This window comes from Schistocerca serialis, chromosome 8, assembly GCF_023864345.2.
Source record: "Schistocerca serialis cubense isolate TAMUIC-IGC-003099 chromosome 8, iqSchSeri2.2, whole genome shotgun sequence".
NCBI lineage: Eukaryota > Metazoa > Arthropoda > Insecta > Orthoptera > Acrididae > Schistocerca > Schistocerca serialis.
The window spans coordinates 268,150,482-268,157,574 of record NC_064645.1 but is presented as its reverse complement, the minus strand read 5'-3'; the positions used below and the strand labels follow the sequence as shown (position 1 = coordinate 268,157,574).

General features: G+C 41.9%; 1 non-coding gene across 1 annotated transcript; it reads right to left on the bottom strand.

Moving 5' to 3' along the window:
- Positions 1 to 4,929: 4,929 nt before the first annotated feature.
- On the bottom strand, positions 4,930 to 5,004 carry Trnat-ugu (transfer RNA threonine (anticodon UGU)). Its single transcript has one exon. It is a non-coding gene; the product is annotated as a tRNA-Thr (tRNA).
- Between the last annotated feature and the right edge of the window lie 2,089 nt (positions 5,005 to 7,093).

The following is a 7,093-nucleotide window of genomic DNA, read 5'->3' as shown; positions in this document are numbered from 1 at the left end:
TAACTTATGAGCATGAGTGTACATGAACGATGTAAGCAGCAATTGGAGCAGCCAGCTTACATTGTTTGCAGGTCATGTTGTTATTCACTCATCAGAAGATCAAGACCAATTGCAAAATGATCTAGACACCATATTATAACATTCTGCGTGGTGCCTGTTTGTTCTAAGTCGTGTCTCCCTATTACTTTCGCGCAACGACGCTCTGAGCGTGTTTTTTAGGGAACTGACTAGTTTGAACCTGGGACCTGTTGCTGGTAAGGAGACGCCAGACCACACATGACATGTAGAGTTCAGAAGAGTTCAGTGAGACTAGTGATGATATAACCAAATACTTAATGATTTCAGCGTCAGCTCCACCGCACTCCCTGTAAAAGAATCTTAATACTAACTAAATTTAGTGGAAGGGGTTCAAGTCTTTCCTATTTTTAGTTAGCTGGTAAAATAACGTCGAAAAAGCAGTTAAGTTTACCATTGGAAATTTTATTCTACTCACAAAACATTGTTTATAAATTGCACTATTGATAAAAGGAAATATTTTAGTACAGGATGATAAAAACCATCTGCGTTCAACAAAAATGTGAACGAATATTCCCTGAGTGGGTTTCCAAGTTCTACAATGGATCGAAGGATGACCTATGCCATATCACGTCTATAATCTAGGTTTAAATTAAGTTTCACAAAAGAGAAAACTATCAAAATGGTCTACAGTGACCCTCAATTATCTTTAATTACTTATCTAACTTGTTGTAAATGACAGTGGCTGATGTGGGTTCTCAATGATTATATAACAGAAAAATCTTCGCGTTTCAGATTTTAACTTACGTAGCAAAAGTGAATACCATGAGATTTAATTGACGATCGACACTAGTATTACGTAAAAAGGGGATGTAACAGATGAGACTTCTGCAGTTCTGAGTGAAGCTTTATGCGCTGTTATGCGGCATCGCGTGCGTTCATTACCTTGTCGTTGGTTAGGCAGCATCAGGGGGCGTCGGGCGACGCAGCTCCATCCAGCTCGCCGTCTTGGAAGCAACTCAACTCTAACTTCTCGTAACTACAATTTACCGAAGTTGGTTTAAAAAACTTATCTGGCTGTGTTTTCATCTGACCAATCAGGGTCTCAATGTTTACCTTAAGCTCCGCCTCCAAAAATCCTGTCTATCCAATGAGAAACGTTATACACTCCTGGAAATGGAAAAGAGAACACATTGACACCGGTGTGTCAGACCCACCATACTTGCTCCGGACACTGCGAGAGGGCTGTACAAGCAATGATCACACGCACGGCACAGCGGACACACCAGGAACCGCGGTGTTGGCCGTCGAATGGCGCTAGCTGCGCAGCATTTGTGCACCGCCGCCGTCAGTGTCAGCCAGTTTGCCGTGGCATACGGAGCTCCATCGCAGTTTTTAACACTGGTAGCATGCCGCGACAGCGTGGACGTGAACCGTATGTGCAGTTGACGGACTTTGTGCGAGGGCGTATAGTGGGCATGCGGTAGGCCGGGTGGACGTACCGCCGAATTGCTGAGCACGTGGGGCGTGAGGTCTCCACAGTACATCGATGTTGTCGCCAGTGGTCGGCGGAAGGTGCACGTGCCCGTCGACCTGGGACCGGACCGCAGTGACGCACGGATGCACACCAAGACCGTAGGATCCTACGCAGTGCCGTAGGGGACCGCACCGCCACTTCCCAGCAAATTAGGGACACTGTTGCTCCTGGGGTATCGGCGAGGACCATTCGCAACCGTCTCCATGAAGCTGGGCTACGGTCCCGCACACCGTTAGGCCGTCTTCCGCTCACGCCCCAACATCGTGCAGCCCGCCTCCAGTGGTGTCGCGACAGGCGTGAATGGAGGGACGAATGGAGACGTGTCGTCTTCAGCGATGAGAGTCGCTTCTGCCTTGGTGCCAATGATGGTCGTATGCGTGTTTGGCGCCGTGCAGGTGAGCGCCACAATCAGGACTGCATACGACCGAGGCACACAGGGCCAACACCCGGCATCATGGTGTGGGGAGCGATCTCCTACACTGGCCGTACACCACTGGTGATCGTCGAGGGGACACTGAATAGTGCACGGTACATCCAAACCGTCATCGAACCCATCGTTCTACCATTCCTAGACCGGCAAGGGAACTTGCTGTTCCAACAGGACAATGCACGTCCGCATGTATCCCGTGCCACCCAACGTGCTCTAGAAGGTGTAAGTCAACTACCCTGGCCAGCAAGATCTCCGGATCTGTCCCCCATTGAGCATGTTTGGGACTGGATGAAGCGTCGTCTCACGCGGTCTGCACGTCCAGCACGAACGCTGGTCCAACTGAGGCGCCAGGTGGAAATGGCATGGCAAGCCGTTCCACAGGACTACATCCAGCATCTCTACGATCGTCTCCATGGGAGAATAGCAGCCTGCATTGCTGCGAAAGGTGGATATACACTGTACTAGTGCCGACATTGTGCATGATCTGTTGCCTGTGTCTATGTGCCTGTGGTTCTGTCAGTGTGATCATGTGATGTATCTGACCCCAGGAATGTGTCAATAAAGTTTCCCCTTCCTGGGACAATGAATTCACGGTGTTCTTATTTCAATTTCCAGGAGTGTACTTTTCGTGGTGGGGCAATGTTTTTAAAGTTTGCAACGCAACAGAGACGCGAAAAAGTCTCACGCTAAAACTTGCAGCTAGTGTGGCCCTTTTAGTGTTATCGTAAGATCTATACTGTTCTTCTGGAGGACTCTATCTTTTAACATGGGCTGGGGGGTGGTCCTGGTGGTTACTTTTCGTGGTGGGGCAATGTTTTTAACGTTTGCAACCTAACAGAGACGCGAAAAAGTCTCACGCTAAAACTTGCGGCTGGTGTGGCCCTTTTTGTGTTATCGTAAGATCTATACTGTTCTTCTGGAGGGCTCTAGCTTTTAACATAAGCTGGGGGGTGGTCCTAGTGTTAGCTGGAGACGTGGGTGTCCGCCCCTTATCGTAGGGCCTTCTAGCTTAACACGGTTCTGCTCTCGGCTTCTGTTCTCGTTTCTCCCCTCGGAACTGTGTCTGTCTCACGGTGGGAAGGTATGACATGCATTTAGGCATTCTTGTGTTAGTCTGTGGTATTCCATTTGCTCACTCGTTACTCGTATTACTTTGGTTAATTTAATGTCACGATTTATTCGGAGCTATGTGCCATACTACTGGATTTGCTTATCATGTCAGGGTTTTCATGGAAGGTGTTGGATTTGCCTGACACCTTACATATCACCACCCTTCGAACTTAATTTTTCCACTGAAGTTAGACAATGATTGAATCGTTCTCTAAGTCAGTCAAAAATTATTCCTTTATCTAAATTTTGTTGCCTACTGTTCAGCCACGTTATTCTGGTTCTATGCTAGTTTGTATTACTAATTTATATTTTTATATTCTTCCACATTATTCTCAAAAATATGTTTATATTGACAAGAGAAGAATATTTTTATATCATTATTATTATTATTAATTTTTAATTATTTTCTTTCTATATTTAAGTGTGAAGTTTGTTTTTTGAGAAGTTTGTTATCGAAAGTGAGGAGTCTTTCACATCGATTTTCTTAGAAATATTTTTTTTATAAATGTAGTAATTAAGTAAAATCTATTCCTAACACATTTTCTAAATAACATGTACAAGTAAAATGTTTTTGTTTCTAGACGCTCATTTCAACATTGTTCCACTAACAAATAAGAATTATTTCCAAGAATTGCTTTGACAAATAAATATACATACACAAGTATTGAGATATTATCCTAACAAATGGTATAAATGTTTAAAAAAATGGAGAAAACATCCAACAAGATAATTTTTTATTCTTTGTTTTTATAAGGAGAAAATCAGTAAAATATAGTTATTCTTTTATTTTTATGAGGAGAAAATAAGTGGCATATAGTTTTAGTGTTTATTATGCCTTACTTTTGTTCCTTATATACTGTCCACTTCAGAACTAATGACTTATTTTTATCGATAGTCTATGTTTTATTTAAGTCCATAGCCAATGACTGTTATTTTGTAGTTTATTAGTTGTCTGGTGTTCATAATTTATTTAGTTTTTCACAGGTTTCTTTTGTACAATTCCTACAACACATAATTTGATTTCACACATTCACACAATCCTATAAATGTTTAAGCATGAGGTTGGCGAATGTTTTTGCACGAAGGTGATGGACTTGAGTGAGATGGATGTCGGTAAGTATTTGATGTACAGCTTTGTTCGTCTTTCCTTGTTGGCTTTGCAAGTGTCTGTTGCTGTTGTGGAGGTCCCATAATGGAATGGAGCTGTGAATGCAGAATCTCATGGTTTACTGGCTTTGTATGCGTGAAAGTCATCGTTATGTGTCGCTGAAAGCGGTCGTTTTTCGTTGTAATACTTCGCAGACGACTAGTTTACAATATGAAATGATAATTAAATGGACACCCAAGCTGCAAACAGGCGTTGATGAACTTCATTGGGGACATGTTGAAAATGTGTGCCCCGACCGGGACTCGAACCCGGGATCTCCTGCTTACATGGCAGACACTCTATCCATCTGAGCCACCGCAGACACAGAGGATAGTGCGTCTGCAGGGACTTATCCCTTGCATGCTCCCCGTGAGATCCACATTCCCAACATGTCCACACCACTACATTCGTAGTGTGCCTAATAGATGTTTGCCCATCATACTCATTACTTGTGGTAGATTAATCTACCAAGTCCCGTGCGAGTTCGGACATAGCGTGTGCGTTCACACAAGAAGGTCAATGGCTGGGAAGCCATATTTTTTAACTATATATGATGGTAGTATCTGTTCCCGAAAGAACAGTTACCATGGATGACCATGCAGCTTTGCTAGAAATGAAATGATAATTAAATGGACACCCTAGCTGCAAACAGGCGTTGATGAACTTCATTGGGGACATGTTGAAAATGTTTGCCCCAACCGGGACTCGAACCCGGGATCTCCTGCTTACATGGCAGATGCTCTATCCATCTGAGCCACTGCAGGCACAGAAGATAGTGCGTCTGCAGGGACATATCCCTTGCACGCTCCCCGTGAGATCCACATTCCCAACATGTCCACACCACTACATAGGCTAGGGATTTGGGAAGGTATGTCGTCTATTCTTCACCCATCTTCTTTCTTGGTTTCAATCTTGCGAATCTTCAACTTCTGTTCGTCCTGCTTTTTCTCTGCTTCTTACTTGATTCTTGGTTCTTCTCTGGGTAGGATATGGAATTATTTATTGATAACTAGTCGCTTTGAAGTTCTCCTCTTATTAACAGTTTGATAAATTGTTTGGGCTTGTCATTTATACTTTGTGGAAGTTTTCTTCAGTTTTGTGTATCAGCATGCTGTTTAATAGCAGTATTGTGACTTTTACTCATATTTTTTTTGCCAGTGGTGGCTTGCCCAAGCAGTCTTCTGGTCGGGCCGTTTTTTGCTCACTCCGCTGAGTCGGGGCGTCCCGGGGTTTACGAGCAGTGAAAGTCCAGTGTTTGCTTGTCAGTCCCTGCACCGGTCGCTGTCCTTTCCCTTCTCTCAACGCTTCTGCCTTGTAGGAATAGTGTCTTGCTAATTACGTCCTTTTCTTTCTTGATACTTCTCGCCTTGCAACTTGTGGGTCATTGCATCTGATCTTTGCTGGAGTTTTTACAATGGTTCTTACAAAAAGTTTTACTTATAATCATTTAACATATGTCTAGTACCTACATTGTTTTACGCCTTCTTAAAGAGCTTTACAAATTTCGGCGCCCTTTCCATGTTATAATTCTAAGATATTTTGAGTCTTAACTTCTACAAGAATCCCCAAATTCGTTTTTATTTTTGTGTAGTGTTGTGGTATATAGCATTTTAGTATTTCACGCTGTTAGACTATCTACGTTTTATCCCTTCACCTTAATCTATGGTAATATTGGTGTTAGTTTTGTTTTTATTGAAATTACTTTCTTTTTCCCACCTTCCTCTCTCTTCAATCTTCTTTCCCCTGACGATCTTATCTGCAACATAACCTTGAAATATTGTGCTGATTATTTACCAGTAATAAAATTAATCTTTAAACTTTTTGATATGGCTCACATGGTGAAGTCCTAAGATTTTGCCTGTTTTTGGGTTCATTAGTTCCACAGCATTATCGTGAGCAATTCGGCTAATTATGACAGGTCCTTTGTATGCAGCGTAAAACTTATGTATTTTGTGTTTCTGTTTGCTGGAGAGATGGTGTGTTTTTACAAATACTTTCTGGTCTACTGAGAATGTTCTTTTAATTGCTGTTCTATCTTCTCTTTCTTTTCTTTTAATGGCTGCCTTTCTGATGTTGGAGAGTGCTGTTGCTAAGACTTGTTTGTGCTATCTACATGGTACAATAGGAAATCTACCATTTTCGCTGGTTATATTTGGGGGTTCAATATTTTAAGTACAGTAGCTGGAGGTAGTAGTGTAGAGCTATGTGGCATTTCATTTATAACTTCTTGAAAATCTTTAAGGTATATATCCCAAGTGTTGTGTCTTTTGCCTGCATATAATCGGCATAAAGTGCCTATGTCCTTCATAGATCGTTCTGCTGGATTTACGCTAGGTTTGTACTTAGATATGTAGATGGGTTTTGTTTTGTGTTGTTTTAACGTGTTCTGCCATTGCACTGATTTGTATTGTGGGTCATTATCCGAAATTATTCGTTCCACTAGACCTACCTGTCTGAGAAAATCTTGTCTAAATGCTTTACTTACTGTAAGACCTGTTGCCTGTTTTAATGGTGTCAAGGTAACATATTTAGAAGTAAGTTCCAAAACGACAAATATGAAAATATATCCATTTTTGTGTGTGGGAGGGGCCCCATCAAATCTGTTGCAGCTATTTGTTTTAATTTTTTAGGGATTATTGGAAACATAGGTGGTTTGGTTTGGAAAGTGACGTGTTTAGCTGTCATACATTTTTGCATTTGACTAATACTGTTCTAATTCGTCTTTCCATATTAGGAAAATGGCTTGTTTGTTTTATTTTTAAAAAGCATTTCTTTGGTACAAAGTGGCCATTACTTAAATGTGTATTCCATATGTACTTATTAATTAGTTCATCTGGGATATAAATTAACCATT